The 17,333-nt window shown below is 43.3% G+C and overlaps 1 long non-coding RNA gene across 1 annotated transcript; it reads left to right on the forward strand.

Moving 5' to 3' along the window:
* The first annotated feature begins 15,109 nt into the window (after positions 1–15,109).
* Positions 15,110–16,870, forward strand: LOC111840929 (uncharacterized). The gene is made up of 2 exons (XR_002837541.2): positions 15,110–15,248; positions 15,926–16,870. It is a non-coding gene; the product is annotated as an uncharacterized lncRNA (long non-coding RNA).
* The last annotated feature ends 463 nt before the right edge of the window (positions 16,871–17,333 follow it).

Consider the following 17,333-nt stretch of genomic DNA (forward strand, 5'->3'; position numbering starts at 1 on the left):
AGATTCTAACAGGTTTGGATGCTGTTCAACCGAATAGTTACTTTAGCATTAGTTCAAATACAAGAACTCGTGGCCATAGGTGGAAATTAGCGGGAGAACATTTCAAACTGGATTTAAGGAAGCACTTCTTTACACAGCGTATAGTCAGAGTATGGAATAGTCTTCCTGATAACATAGTGCTATAAGCTGATATTGTTCCCTGTGGGGCCCCTGTGCTATTTGTGACTATGTCTGATACACAATTCTTATGTCACACAAACTGTGCTCTGCCAGTAAGACAATCCAGCATCCAGGCTGTAGTGAATATATCCACCTGCACTGAACTGTGCTTCTCCTCCTGCAGTTTGGGCTGCATGGTGTTTAAAGCCCTAAAAAGATGAAAGAACATGACCCTCACCATGCTTCCCTGCTTATCCAGATGGGATTAGGCTTGATTCAGCAAGTAGATGACAGCATCAACCACTCCAGTGTAGGAGTGGTACAGTGTACTTTCTGCTATTTGAATTTTATTCTTAACATATTAGACGTGCATTTTCTAAGTAAGAGCATAAAGTGTCTATACTAATGAAAACTTTACATGGAATATTCTGGATGCTATAAGCAAGGTTGTTGTGACTGTGAACAGTATGGCATGCCTGAAGCAGGCCGGCGGTTGGAACAGTGTGGAGCCATAGGCTTCCCCTTTCTTCGGCTTCTGTGAAAGTGAGCCGGCCTGCAAACATTGATGATTTTGTCACAGGCCTGGATGATGTGCTCGGTCTTATTGGTGATTTTCAAGATGTTACAATTGCTGTCAATCTTCACTGTTATTAAGGAGAAGTTGTTGTTGCTGATGCACAGGTTTTCCTTATAGATCTTCCCTCCTTCAGGGGTACACACTTTATTGATCAGGCATTACAGCACCCCTGCAGTTGGGGGCCACGCTGACCCATAGAATAGCAAAGCAGAGTGTTTGGAGAAGAACAAGCTTCATTGTGCCTGAAAGACCTGATGAGGGAGAAGATACAGGCTCCTTTTAGTCACGGAACGGGAGTCCGATGCTGTCCTTACAGTCACATGCCCAGACCACTGTCCCGAGACCTCAGGTGACCTGTACTCTGAGATTAGGTACTCAGAGACTCACAGAGGTTCCCATGCAAGTACAGATACTCATGCTGAGACCTGGGCCTTGGAATGGTTCATAATTCAAGCTTTGAAAGGAACAAATTCGTGCAGCCTATGAGTAAGTAAGAATAGCTCTGTGGTAACCACACAATAGCCACAGACTGTGAACAGGAAACAAACATTATTCACACAAAAGCTAGATATCTCCTTCCACTGATCATTTCCTTTGCTTGTTAATATTGTACAAAACAATATTTTATATTGCTATGAATTTGTCAGAAGAGTAAAATATAAACTGTCATGGATACGGGCGGCTCGGACACGAGGACGTGGCATCGGGCACAAAAAGGGTGGACGACCCACTAGCGGCTCCAGGAACAGAAAGGGGTTTATTAAATAAAACAGAAAACAATACAAACACGAAGGACCACGATGGGTCAAAAACGGAAGGGGATTAAACAAGACTAAATAACAAAAAACAAATGCACGTTGAACACTGAAAATATCAAAACCATCGAACATCCATCGAACATCCATCGAACATCCATCGAACATCCATCGAACATCCATCGAACATCCATCGAACATCCATCGAACATCCATCGAACAACAACAACACAATGAACCACTGAGGAACTAAACAGAAGCAGGAACTAAAATACTAAAGGGGTAACGAGACTAACACAGGACAGGTGAGACTAATTAACAAAGACCAGGGAAACAGGGCACAGGTGAAACTAATAAACTCAAAGGAACTAAAAAACAGGGAAACTAAGAACTAACCAAGGACACAGGGAAACAGAAACCCACACTAGGGAATTAAACAGGTAAAGACACAAGCAGGGGCACAAGGAACAAAACCAAAACCAACTACAAAATCAGACACGAGAACTAAAGAAACTCAAATGAAACACTAGGGAGCAAAATACAAAAACAGAGGAGGTGGGATTCAAACACAGGACAGAATGGTACACAGACAACCACATGCTCAACACATTGAGCCACATGACCAGACAGGTAACAGGGGAGAACAAAGACTAACATACAGAACGGGATGACCAGCAACACCTGCTGGCCAAACGGGGAAGGGACACGGTAGGACCACAGCAGGGGCTGACCCTGACAATAAACACTAAAAAGAGAAACATGTAGTGTGTGAGTGTGGTTACTATGGTCACAGTGACAGAAAGATAGGTAGGTATGTCTGCTGTTTATCATGAAGCCCTCCTCCCTTCCACTGGCTATTGCTGTGTCATCTGAGAATTTCTGCGAGTGGCATGAGTCAGTGTTGTAAGTGAAGCCCGAGGTGTAAATGCTTATGAGGAAGGGGGCAGATATTGTTCCCTGTGGGGCCCCTGTGCTATTTGTGACTATGTCTGATACACAATTCTTATGTCACACAAACTGTGCTCTGCCAGTAAGACAATCCAGCATCCAGGCTATAGTGAATATATCCACCTGCACTGAACTGTGCTTCTCCTCCTGCAGTTTGGGCTGTATGGTGTTTAAAGCACTAAAAAGATGAAAGAACATGACCCTCACCATGCTTCCCTGCTTATCCAGATGGGATTAGGCTTGATTCAGCAAGTAGATGACAGCATCAACCACTCCAGTGTAGGAGTGGTACAGTGTACTTTCTGCTATTTGAATTTTATTCTTAACATATTAGACGTGCATTTTCTAAGTAAGAGCACAAAGCGTTTTTACTAATGAAAACTTTACATGGAATATTCTGGATGCTATAAGCAAGGCTGTTGTGACTGTGGACATCATGGCATGCCTGAAGCAGGCCGGCGGTTGGAACAGGGCAGAGCTGTAAGATTCTCTTTTTTTCGGCTTCCGTGAAAGTGAACCGGCCTGCAAACATTGATGATTTTGTCACAGGCCTGGATGATGTGCTCGGTCTTATTGGTGATTTTCAAGATGTTACAATTGCTGTCAATCTTCACTGTTATTAAGGAGAGGTTGTTGTTGCTGATGCACAGGTTTTCCTTATAGATCTTCCCTCCTTCAGGGGTACACACTTTATTGATCAGGCATTACAGCACCCCTGCAGTTGGGGGCCACGCTGACCCATAGAATAGCAAAGCAGAGTGTTTGGAGAAGAACAAGCTTCATTGTGCCTGAAAGACCTGATGAGGGAGAAGATACAGGCTCCTTTTAGTCACGGAACGGGAGTCCGATGCTGTCCTTACAGTCACATGCCCAGACCACTGTCCCGAGACCTCAGGTGACCTGTACTCTGAGATTAGGTACTCAGAGACTCAGAGAGGTTATCATGCAAGTACAGATACTCATGCTGAGACCTGGGCCTTGGAATGGTTCATAATTCAAGCTTTGAAAGGAACAAATTCGTGCAGCCTATGAGTAAGTAAGAATAGCTCTGTGGTAACCACACAATAGCCACAGACTGTGAACAGGAAACAAACATTATTCACACAAAAGCTAGATATCTCCTTCCACTGATCATTTCCTTTGCTTGTTAATATTGTACAAAACAATATTTTATATTGCTATGAATTTGTCAGAAGAGTAAAATATAAACTGTCATGGATACGGGCGGCTCGGACACGAGGACGTGGCATCGGGCACAAAAAGGGTGGACGACCCACTAGCGGCTCCAGGAACAGAAAGGGGTTTATTAAATAAAACAGAAAACAATACAAACACAAAACACGAAGGACCACGATGGGTCAAAAACGGAAGGGGATTAAACAAGACTAAATAACAAAAACCAAATGCACGTTGAACACTGAAAATATCGAACATCCATCGAACATCCATCGAACATCCATCGAACATCCATCGAACATCCATCGAACATCCATCGAACATCCATCGAACAACACAATGAACCACTGAGGAACTAAACAGAAGCAGGAACTAAAATACTAAAGGGGTAACGAGACTAACACAGGACAGGTGAGACTAATTAACAAAGACCAGGGAAACAGGGCACAGGTGAAACTAATAAACTCAAAGGAACTAAAAACAGGGAAACTAAGAACTAACCAAGGACACAGGGAAACAGAAACCCACACTAGGGAATTAAACAGGTAAAGACACAAGCAGGGGCACAAGGAACAAAACCAAAACCAACTACAAAATCAGACACAACAACTAAAGAAACTAAAATGAAACACTAGGGAGCAAAATACAAAAACAGAAGAGGCGGGATTCAAACACAGGACAGAAGGGTACACAGACAACCACATGCTCAACACATTGAGCCACATGACCAGACAGGTAACAGGGGAGAACAAAGACTAACATGAAGGACGGGATGACCAGCAATGCCTGCTGGTCAAACAGGGAAGGGACACGGTAGGACCACAGCAGGGGCTGACCCTGACAATAAACACTAAAAAGAGAAAGATGTAGTGTGTGAGTGTGGTTACTATGGTCACAGTGACAGAAAGATAGGTAGGTATGTCTGCTGTTTATCATGAAGCCCTCCTCCCTTCCACTGACTATTGCTGTGTCATCTGAGAATTTCTGCGAGTGGCATGAGTCAGTGTTGTAAGTGAAGCCCGAGGTGTAAATGCTTATGAGGAAGGGGGCAGATATTGTTCCCTGTGGGGCCCCTGTGCTATTTGTGATTATGTCTGATACACAATTCTTATGTCACACAAACTGTGCTCTGCCAGCAAGACAATCCAGCATCCAGGCTATAGTGAATATATCCACCTGCACTGAACTGTGCTTCTCCTCCTGCAGTTTGGGCTGCATGGTGTTTAAAGCACTAAAGAGATGAAAGAACATGATCCTCACCATGCTTCCCTGATTATCCAGATGGGATTAGGCTTGATTCAGCAAGTAGATGACAGCATCAACCACTCCAGTGTAGGAGTGGTACAGTGTACTTTCTGCTATTTGAATTTTATTCTTAACATATTAGACGTGCATTTTCTAAGTAAGAGCATAAAGTGTCTATACTAATGAAAACTTTACATGGAATATTCTGGATGCTATAAGCAAGGTTGTTGTGACTGTGAACAGTATGGCATGCCTGAAGCAGGCCGGCGGTTGGAACAGTGTGGAGCCATAGGCTTCCCCTTTCTTCGGCTTCTGTGAAAGTGAGCCGGCCTGCAAACATTGATGATTTTGTCACAGGCCAGGATGATGTGCTCGGTCTTATTGGTGATTTTCAAGATGTTACAATTGCTGTCAATCTTCACTGTTATTAAGGAGAAGTTGTTGTTGCTGATGCACAGGTTTTCCTTATAGATCTTCCCTCCTTCAGGGGTGCACACTTTATTGATCAGGCATTACAGCACCCCTGCAGTTGGGGGCCACGCTGACCCATAGAATAGCAAAGCAGAGTGTTTGGAGAAGAACAAGCTTCATTGTGCCTGAAAGACCTGATGAGGGAGAAGATACAGGCTCCTTTTAGTCACGGAACGGGAGTCCGATGCTGTCCTTACAGTCACATGCCCAGACCACTGTCCCGAGACCTCAGGTGACCTGTACTCTGAGATTAGGTACTCAGAGACTCAGAGAGGTTCCCATGCAAGTACAGATACTCATGCTGAGACCTGGGCCTTGGAATGGTTCATAATTCAAGCTTTGAAAGGAACAAATTCGTGCAGCCTATGAGTAAGTAAGAATAGCTCTGTGGTAACCACACAATAGCCACAGACTGTGAACAGGAAACAAACATTATTCACACAAAAGCTAGATATCTCCTTCCAAAAAGTTATCAGAAGAGTAAAATATAAACACTAAAAAGAGAAACATGTAGTGTGTGAGTGTGGTTACTATGGTCACAGTGACAGAAAGATAGGTGGATATGTGTGCTGTTTATCATGAAGCGTGTGCAACCTACAGGCATATTGGCAGATAACAAGAGCATCCAGACAGGCATTCATACAGGTAAATAGCTACATATCCCCCTTTTCCTAAACACATACAAGCAATACTGGCCAATTACTGACAGGAAGTGGGGGGGGGGCATACAGGAGTGTGTGTGCAATGGCCTCAGCGACAGCAAAATGTGTCAGACTTGGCTGGGTGTGAAAAGCGAGAAGATGGATGAAGCATTTGAAATATAAAAAACTAGTGCTGTCAAACGATTAAAATTTTCAATCAGATTAATTACAGGGTTGCTGTGGATTAATTTAGATTAATCACGATTAAATATCATTCATTTTTAATCTATATTAATCACATTTAATTTTGCATGAGCAAACAGACTCAAGAAAAAAGGGAATATATATTCACTTAACATGTTTATTGAACATCTTGAACATGAGTCGAATGCATTCCATCTGCCACAGAAGTGCAATACCATGGACCCATATCAAAAAGCAAGATTTTTTGCTTAGCCGGACAACTTGTCGGATTTAAGGTACCTCAGTTTAAATGGTCTTTATCTTCATTCGCTTACAATTAGCACAAACTACCATAAATCCGACAAATAATCCAACTAATCATGAAGTCCAATTCTAGCCTGGTTAATTGCCATTGTTAACAATATCAGTTGATAACACATTACGTGTGGTGCTTTACATATAAAACTCCGTAGCAACACATCCACAGATAACTTGGACGGTATAGCATGTGCGACCGATTTAATGAGCCACAAATGAGAAATAGTGCTTAAACAGTAAAACTACAACTTTCCCTTCTGTTGATAAAAGGCGCAGCCATCTTGGATTCTGAACTCGGGATCCTCTGTGCTGCTCCGAAATATTTCTCGGATCTCCGAGAAACGGGAGTGCATGTCGTCACTTCCGGCTTCAAAACTCCGGAATCCAACTCTGAATACTGTATGAGTTCCGAGGGCAAATGGAACGCACTAAAACTGCCCGAAATGGGTTGACAGAGACATTTCAGGGATTTTGAATCATTCTGCACTGCAGATGGGTTAATTGCATTAAATTAATCATGATGATGGATTAATCCGCGTTAACCCGTTAATTTTGACAGCCCTAAAAAAACCACATTACCAGTGCAACGGGTGTCTCTGTATTGTGGAATGGTTTGCCAGCCTATGCTCGGGGTGCCGAATCAGTCTCAGGCTTTAAATCTCAACTGAAGACCTATTATTTCAGTTTAGCTTACCTGCAACCTGATACATAACACATCATAACTATGGCTGCTGGTACTGCTGTACATGCCAATTTTATCTACTATGCTTGTCCATTAATGTGTTTATGCATGTTCTGACCACCCATGTTCTCTGCCTTCCTTCCCACGTGTCCAGATGGAGCACCATCTGAGCTGGAGTCTTGGTTCAGTCCCATGGAGGGGTGATAGGGTGGATGTGACTTATGAACTGTAACGTCATGGGTGAAGGCTTCAGTCTGCCACCCTACACAGGTTGATTTGGAGAACTGACTCACTAATGCATTTGGCTTTGACCTTGACCACAGTTTACACCTTGCTTTCAGCAAGCAAGCCCACTCTTTCTTTCCCAGCAATGTTAGCACGTCCGGGGGAGGGGGGGAGGTTGGGCAGCCAGTAGTCCTTTGACCCTCAGAGGTTTTTTCCTCCCTTCTTGGGAGTTTTTGGTTCCTCTCCTCCATTGTTATCTGCCTTTCTTTCTTTCTTTCCTTTTCCCTGTTTTTGTTTTATTCTGTTTTACTGATGTCATGTATCACGATGCACCCATGTAAAGTGCCTTGTGGTGGCTCTGTTGTGAAAGGCGCTATATAAAAACAAATTGAACTGAATTGCTCTCTTCATGGTCCAGGAGGTGTGCAGGTCCTGCCGCAATGACCGTCTGTAGCCAATCACCGAATGATATGCTGCATCCTGCACTGCAGTGCCAGCAGCAATGTATACAAAATGTACAGCGATGGAGGAGGTGAGGATGGACTCGATGGTGCAGAGGAAAAAGTGGGCCATCACTGTCTTTGGCAGATTGACCTTCTTCAGCTGCTGCAGGAACTACATCCTCTGCTGGGCTTTGTCTTGCTGAGGGAACTATTGTTCATCTTCCACTGACGATGTTTGAAGATGAGCTAATGACTCTATGGTGTTGACTGGGGAGTCACACAGAGTGACGGGGGTTGGAGGTGCTGAGCTCCTCCTGAAGTCTGTTACCATCCCCACTGTCTTCATGATGTTAAGTAGAGCCGGGCGGTATGACCAAAAATTTATATCACGGTATTTTTCTAAGTTATTTCAGTTTTGCGGTATACAGCAGTATTTTTTTAAAGTATGACTGGGCATTTACCACATTTTACAGGACACATTTTTGTTTTATGTTTTTGCATTGTTCCCACATGAACTATATTATTTTATTATTAGCCATTGCGCCTATCCGCTACCTTAATGATAACATACGGCTAACGTGTTTGTTGGCTAACTGCTTATAGACAAACAGCTAATGTTAAGGTGTGCGCCGGCCAAGTTAACATTTTTGATAAGTGTTTAATAATTCAGTGTTGCTGGAATGCGAACTTTACTGACCTCGCGAAATTTCTCACAAAGACTGGGATGTCGGTCTTTAAGATGCTTCTCCAGGTTTGACGTGCTACTTGACTTTGTCGCCATAACTTTGCAGCACTGTTTGCATAGAGGCTTATCGACATCCTTAGCCTTTCCATGCTCGTCTGCAAAATACTTCCCAACAGCGTTTTTTTTTTTCTTACGAAAGCAGCTTGTGAAGTGCTTTCAACTGCAGCATATGCCATGTTCGGCCAACTCAGTATGTGTGTGTTAACCAGCGCAAATGCGTTCAGTGGCTGTTGAGACTCCTATTGAGGGAGGGGCTGCGCAAAGTTTGGCGAATGAGGCAAAAACTGCACTGTTGGTATCAATAATGGTGAAAATGAGTATCTAATCAGATACATTTTTTAATATCGATTAGTATCTGAGAATCGATTTTTGACAACCCCAGTGTCTCATTATTTTCAACTCCAGTGTTAGCTATATCTTCCGTTTCTGATCATTTGCGGTATATTTTTAGCGGTTCAGCAGTGAAAAAGTTTACCCCTTAAAAAGTTTCCAGCTACGCCACTTTCGGAATGTTGTGTAGGGTATTTAAACCGGTATTGTGGTATTAGAAAAATTCATATCATAACAATAATAAAAAAACAGTCTTTGGTATGAACCGGTATACCACCCAGCACTAGTGTTGAGCATGTAGTCATGCTGCCCACACCAGGATACCAGATCCTAGCTGCATACGGCACCAAAGTGTGGTGAGGTGCATCCACGTGGGCACAAAGACACGCTTAGTCCCAGGCGCACAAGTGAATAAAACCGTAGCAAGGTCACTTCCTCTGCAACACCTCAAGTGACACAGAGATGACCACCACATCCACAAGGTGCTTTTATTTCACATTTAAAATGTTTCATCCATCTTCGCCACGCACCCCTTCACTGAAGAAATCTATCACCCCTTTGCAGCCATGGTGTACCAAGTGAGGGTGGCTGGGGGGGTTACCGCGTAGTAAGAGGAGAAATGACCAGGAGATGGTTCTTTGTCCGGGAAAACAAAACGACAGGAAAACAAGTCCAGGTTGCCGCCAAGACAAATGTGGCCGGCTCAGACTCCGGCAGGAAGAAAAACAAATCTTCAAAAGAAAAGCCCTGAGAAATCTGACAGACTAAGTCAGCACTACAGTTGACTCTCACCAATGTAATTTAGCCTTTAGCTAGACTGAGGCGTATTCACTCGCTCAGGTATTTCTGGGCAGCGTGTGTTGAGTTATGTGCAGATTTTTTTTAGATTATGAGAACTAAATTTTTTGCCACAGGATATTCTCGTAAAGATATAAACTCGTAAGTCAGGATCTTGGAAAGTGAGAACTACCTGTACAACAAACGCTGTTCACAAAGGCTATTTGGATCAGCAAGTTTACCAACCAAAAGGTATCGATCCTAGCGAATAATGATCAAGATAACGAACAACGTAGGTAAAGAATGAGTGAGATCAGTGAATGGTTCCCAAAAGCCTTCGTTATTCCAGAATTACCAAATGAACTTTTGTTGGTTCCTCCCCAGCATCCATGTAAGAAAAGCACAGACTGTTAATAACAGCAACATTGATCCCATGTATTTCAGTGGTGAAATATGAAATATGCAAATTTAAAAAAAGAGAGAGAATCAACAGGACTACATGAAATCAACCAAAATTAAGACCAAACTAAATTAACGTATTTGCTAAAAATATATATGTGGGCTCAAAATGTGATGCTGCTTTCCTGTAAAAAAAAGTGCAATGGTGAGCAGCAATAGGAAAAGGAAGTAACACTTCTCAGAAGAGGTCAAACAACTTGTTGAGGAGGTGGTCAAAAAAATGTTTTAATAAAATAATTACTGTAATGTTGTGCAGCATACTACACATAACAAGAACAGCACAGCAAAATCGTAAAAAAAGATTACAGTCTGTGGAGAGGCACTGAAGGCAACATGGCTGCAGAGAGTCTAGGAGAAGCAAATATAAGTGAATTTAAAAGGTTGCTGTGTGTTTTTAAAGATAAGTTGTCAAGTATCTTTTAGATTTTTAGAATGTAACATGTGCTCCTGTACAATGCATGGGTCTACTGAAAGGTCGATTCTTTTAGATTTGAAAACTGGTTTGACCAATTGACTGAAAAGAACCCGTTCAAAAGAACGATTCATTCACAAATGGGACATCACTACAACGAACGCATGTCGGAGCTGTCATGTCGGCTGTGTGGAAATGCAGTTACTCTACTTTATGCTGAAGGAAGATAAAAGCCAAACTGCAGGTTGCAATGTATATGAGGCTAATGCTGAACACAGAAAAATGTATACAAACTAGATGTCTTCAGACTTGCATTCATTCTAAGGTTTGGTTAATTACTACTTAAACCTCAAACAAGGCTGCTATAACACTAAATGCGGACAGTTTGCTGTATTAACTGAAATGTATTGTTACAAAAATCACATTTAATGCTTAGTAGTTGATTAAAGAGAAGAAATATTGGGTTGTTTTTGATATCAACAGATATTCAAAATTTTAACATTGAGACCGGCCCAGAAGAAATTATATTAAGCAGGAAATTCCCCTGATTAATAGGGGTGTCATACTTTTGGCCAGATAGAATAGATGACTTACTGTAGCAGAGAACAGCACAAAATTAATTTTTGAAAATTAACAAAATGCAATAATTAAATAAATTAAACATGCTGTTTAAGGGGATATAACAATATTTAAGAATCATGAATGAAAACAGCAGCATTCTGCCTTCTCTGGTGGATTCTGGCCAGTCCACGGCACGGCATTCAATTGGGCCTCAGCTCATGGCGCTGTAATGCTATGGTCACCTCAGTGGCACCTCAGGGAGCCACGTCACCTTGATGATTTTATTTGTGCTGTGTGTTGGTACACAATCGTGGGTGTACAGGGAATAAAGAAGAGGGCTCAGCACACAGCCCTGTGGAGCTCCAGTGCTGTGTGTCAGGGTCGGGGGGTGGTGAGACCCCAGCCTATCAGTCTGTGCTCGGTTTCTAAGGAAATCCTTGGTCCAGCTACATGTGTGCTGACTGACACCCAAGTTGAGTAGTTTGGTCACCATCCTGCTGGGGATGATCATGTTAAAGGCGAAGCTGAAGTGGTGTTCCAGGTGAGTCAGTACATTATGCAGACCAGTATTGATGGCATCTTCTGTTGACCTGTTGGCTCTGTAGGTGAATTGGAGCTGGTCCAGGGTGGGTGGAAGTGAAGAAGCACTTCATTATAGTGGGGGTGAGAGCTACAGGTCTGTAGTCATTACGGCTGCTGATTGCTGTCTTCTTTGGGACAGGCATGATGGTGTCAGACTTAAGGCGTTTGGGGACAGTGCATTGTGACAGAAAGAGGTTAAAGATGTTACTGAACACCTCTGCCAGCTGATCCACACAGTCTCTCAGTGCCCTGCCTGGAATTCTGTCTGTGCCAGTGGCTTTCCTTGGGTTGACACTGCGGAATACTCCTCTGACATTATTTGTGTTAACAGTAAATGCCTATACTGCTACCAGCTGGTCAGCAGTTCTCTGAGTCTATGGGCCCAACAAGAACTTGTTTTCTGTCTCCCCTAACCTCTGCTTGTAGTCTTCTTTATATAAAAAAAAAAGAAAACAAAAACTTGCAATGGAAATTAAAAATAAAGCAGTTCTCTGTAGAGGGATGGTGGTGGAGGGAATGTTAAAAAAAGGAAAAAAGAGAACAAATCAATGATTCAAAGAATCTAATTTCAGTGAACTGAATGAAATTAATCGAATCACTAAAAAGATTTGGTTTGCACATCACTAGTTGGTAATGTGAATGCTGGGCAGCACAGGCGTGTGAAGAACGTTCTTTAGCCAGGACAGTACACCAGCTCCGCAGCCCCATTTCTACTTCCTTTCTCTGCCCCGCCTCCTGCGTCTCCGGCCCGGTATCGTAATTCACGGAGACCCTGCTGCACGGACGATCTCGTTCAGGATCAGTTCTTGTTGGAATTCCTCACTGAAATCTATCTCACTGCATAGTATTCCAATCTTTAGTAGATTTTCCCAGTTAGATGTCGTTTTTGCTGAAGTTATGATTACGCTGCTCGATATCAAAACAAACAAAACGTAACGGGAGACCAAAGCTGCTGCATCCGTGCGCGCCGGCATCTTGATAAGAAGAAAGTAGCTCCATTAATAAATGTGGTTTCTGCTTGTAAATGTGAAGATAATTTCTTTGGGTACATAACGTATCTGTCAGTTGTGTAGTTACCATGGTATAATCGGGCTTATGCACTCCAAGCCGTGTATTATACGTTTTTAAGAACTACTCAACACAACTTCTTACTTTAGTAAATTAAGTACTGTACAGTGACAATACTTTAATGTTTACCAAAGCACCAGAGAGCCTGAACACATCCAAGAACCTCTTACACAGCAGAACTTCGAAGCCTCCAAACTAGGGGTGGCCAATCTTATCTGCAAACGCGCAGTGTGTATACAGGTTTTTAGGATAACCTTTAGATCAGCTGTTCAAATCAAGGTGTGGGGACTCTTCAACCAATCACTCCTCTAATTTGTAATCTAATTAGTCATCTAATTAGGGAGTTGCAGCGAAAACCCAGATACACAGTGACCCTTTCTGGATAAGACTGGCCACCCCTGCTCTAAATGTTTAAATTAATGTAATCATGCCCTCTTGTGGTCTGCCAGTGCAGAGGCTCAAAAATAGATGACTGCACAAAATTCAATTTTGGAAATTAACCCAATCAAATTATTTTTTAAAATGAAAAATGCTGGATAAGAGGATGCAATATGATTCATGAATGAAAAGAGCTGCATATCGCCTTTTGCAGCCCGACCATGGTGTAGATTTCGTTTGGGCCTCAGTTTATTGCGCTGTAATGCTATGGTAACCACAGCCCATCACTCTACAGACATGGGGGCCACGTCACCTGACCCCCCTAGCTGTACACGCCACCAAAGCCTGGGGAGATATGCTCAGATGTGCACAGAGGCACGCCTACACCCAGGGCGACATGTTTAAAAGCCAAAGTCAAGTCACTTCCTCTGCAAAACTAGAAGTGAAATTCTAAGCCAGAGACGCCCACCACATCGGTGCTTGTATTTTATATTTAAAGTGCTTCATCCATTTTCTAACCACTTATTATGATCATGGCCAGCGGGGGCCTGGAGCCTATCCCAGGCAGCATCGGGCGCAAGGTTGGGGTCCTTCGCATTTCATCACTCTTGGTGATGCAACAGCACACTGTATCGTCTCTCACTGCCTGTCAGTAACTGGCCAGTATTGGCTGTACAGTCACCTCCAGAATTATTGTAGTGCCCGACGTTTGCCAAGAATCATTGGAATGACAAATGGAGTAGGTTGTTGTGGTGAAATAAAGACAACGATAGAACTTTTCATACATACCATCAGTAATTTTTAAACTAACTACCTGGAGAACTGAAAACAAGGCCTGGATTTGGAATCGAGGGCCTGAGTTGAATAGCCCTGTCCTATAAGGTGCCCTTATCTCGAATGAATGAAAGTTGCATTTATATAGGGCTTTTCAAAAGCAATGGGGAGCCATTGCAACCACCACCGCTGTGTAACAACATCTGGATGATGTGACAGCAGTCATTCTGCACCAGTACTCTCATCACACAGTAGCCAAGGTGGTGAAGGGGCAGGAGAGAATTCACTAGTTAGATACAGAGGATGATTATGAGGCCAGATCTGATAGGGCCTCAGGGGACAGTTTTAGCCAAGACATCAGGGTACCACCCCTACTCTTTTGAAGGATTTCCAAGGATCTTTCCTGTCCTCAGAGAGTGAGGACTTCAGTTTTACCAAGGATTCACCGAGGACTCGCCTGCGGGCTCCCACACCATCCAAGCCCATCGCTCAGACCTGGGTTCACCCTACACTGTCAGCCTTTCTGTTACTGCCTTGAGGAGGGAGACTGCTGTGCCCTCCTGCCATGCAGTCCCCTGTGGGCTCTCTGGACTTTGTTCCCCAGATCCTTCGATGCCCTCCAGTCCTTATTTCTGCTTGAGTCCGGCTGTCCCCTCATCACCCTCCAGGTCCAGTTCCCGTCTCGGCCCTGTTATCTCCTCAGCCCCACCTGGCCCTGCTGTCTCCTCTGTGCCACCTAGTCCCACCAGCCCTTTGAAGCCTTGAAGGATCCACATCCCTGAGTCATTGCCCAGCATCCCGTGGTCCGAATGATTCTCCCCACCAAACCTCATTCCCATGAGTTCTCCCCCTGTTCTGGCCCCATTGCCCTGTCCCACTTTTATTTCTCCCTGATCTGTGCCTTCTGTGGTCCTTTCCTGTGCATTGTCTCCCTGGATGTCTTGCCAGGTCTGTTCCTTAGTGGTGTCTTATGTCTGGTCTCTGCTGAGTCTTGATTGCTCCCTCGTTAGTCCTTTTGTAAAAGTGCTCCCCATTCCTGTCAATAATGTCATTATACTTGTTTGCTTTCCCAGTGCAGTCTTCCCGTTTTGACACCTTGTGTTCCTGTTTGTTTCCAGTCCCAGTTCTGTTCTGTTTTCTCTTGGATTCTTAATAAACCCCATTTAGTTTGTTCCCAGACATCTCTTCCTGAGTCCTTCGTCCCTCGTCACATGACACCGATATGTGTGCACAAAGGCACGCCTACACCCGGGGGTACATGTTCGAAAGCTAAAGCGAAGTCACTTCCTCTGTAAAACTCCAAGTGACATTCTGACTGTGACAGACACTCATCACATCGGTAAGGTGTTTTAAATCCATATTTAAAATGCTTCCTCTATCCATTATGTTTTATGTGCTTATATGTCTATGTGCTGTACATGCATCATAATCAACATTTCTGATATCCGTCTATCTTTATCTTTGTGTCATAGTGAACAAAAGAGCCTGGTCTATTTCAAATAACAGCTCATCCTGGACACACACTATACTTCTGGGCAAAAAAATGGGCCAAACCCAAATTTCATGGCGTTAAGCTTTTGTCCATTTTTTGCCTAGGACTGTACATATTTCTTCTATCTTTCAGTTTTATCTTCTGATAAATTCAGCAGAATTTTAAATTGTTTTTCACAATAATAGCAGCAATGGAACTGATCACTGGAAGGCAATATAGCCTTTATGTGAATGATGCTTGCTCCCTGTTCATAGTCTGTAGCTATTGTGTGGTCACAACAGGGCTTGTGTTACTTGCAGTTTGCACAAGTTCCTTTCAAAACCTGAGTTTTGCACCATTCCAAGTCCCAGGTCTCAGCATGAGTTCCTGTATTTGCATGGTAACATCTCTGAGTCTCTGAGTACCTAATATCAGAGTACAGGTCACCTGAGGCCTCGGGACAGTGGTCTGGGCATGTAACTGTAAGGACAGCATCTGAGTCCCGTTCCGTGACTAAAAGGAGCCTGTATCTTCTCCCTCTTCAGGTCTTTCAGGCACAATGAAGCTTGTTCTTCTTCAAACACTTTGCTTTGCTACTCTATGGGTCAGCGTGGCCCCCAGTCGCAGGGGTGCTGTAATGTATGGGCTTTCCCAGGCTGAAGCCCAGGGGCCACTGCTAAAAAGCAACCTCACCAAGGGGCTCCAGTTGGCAACTTTGATGATCGCCACCCCACCCCCCACGGATGCTAACTTTTACCTTGGGGAGGTCTGTGAAAACTCCCGACCCTGCATGCCTGCCAAGAACAATAATGCCTACAACATCTTCCTGGCAAGGCATATCCTCAGTGACACCCCAAACACCAGTGACAAGCAAGAATGGAGGACGTTCTTACATAACCACAACCTGTGCGACCCAAACAGGACCACACAGTCATTCCTCCAATACAAGGATGAAAGCATGATCAAAAAAGTGTGTACCCCTGAAGGAGGGAATATCCATAAGAAAAACCTGTGCATCAGTAAGAACAATTTCTCCTTCATAACAGTGACAATCGACAACAATTGTAACATCTCTGAAATCACCAATGAGACCAAGCACATCATCCTGGCCTGTGACACAATCAACAAAATTTGCAGGCCTGTTCACTTTCACGGAAGCCAAAGAAAGGGGAATCTTACAGCTTTGCCGTGTTCCAACCGCCGGCCTGCTTCAGGCGTGCCATAATGTCCACATTCACAACAGCCTTGCTTATAGCATCCAGAATATTCCATGTAAAGTTTTCATTAGTATAGACGCTTTGCACTACTATTCATAAAATGCATGTCTAATATGTTAAGAATAACGTTCAAATTGCAGAAAGTAATGCATCTATGGAATGCTACAGATAAATGATTCGGGGTGTCGGACGGACCCTGCGCTCAGAAAAGCTCATCTGATGAATCTGTTCTCCTACTTGTACAAGTGGAAAATAAAGCTTCATTTCATTACATTGGATTTCATTTCATTATAATCCATTATGAAATCTGTGTGCTATTATAAAACAATAGGCAGTTTCAAACTACCAACTTGTTTGTGGTCTTAACAACGGATACTTTTCTATTTAATGATGGAGGCTTGGGTCGCATTTTATACAAAATATATGTAATCATTGGAGGAAGGAATGGAATGTCAAATGTGTAGTAATTGTGGTATAAGCAAGTTAATGCACTCCAAATCGTGCATTATTCATTTCTGAATGCACTCCACTGTGCCTCCTGTGTTTTTTTGCCTCTGCAGCCATGAATTTAAAAACATATAATGCAACAGGTGCTCAGAAAGACTACCTGATCAAAACAGCACTGGATCTACTGCAGTACTAATGCTTGGGCTACACTGGAGTGGTTGATGCTGTCATCTACTTGCTGAATCAAGCCTAATCCCATCTGGATAAGCAGGGAAGCATGGTGAGGATC

The sequence above is a fragment of the Paramormyrops kingsleyae genome, chromosome 9 (assembly GCF_048594095.1).
Source record: "Paramormyrops kingsleyae isolate MSU_618 chromosome 9, PKINGS_0.4, whole genome shotgun sequence".
Lineage (NCBI taxonomy): Eukaryota > Metazoa > Chordata > Actinopteri > Osteoglossiformes > Mormyridae > Paramormyrops > Paramormyrops kingsleyae.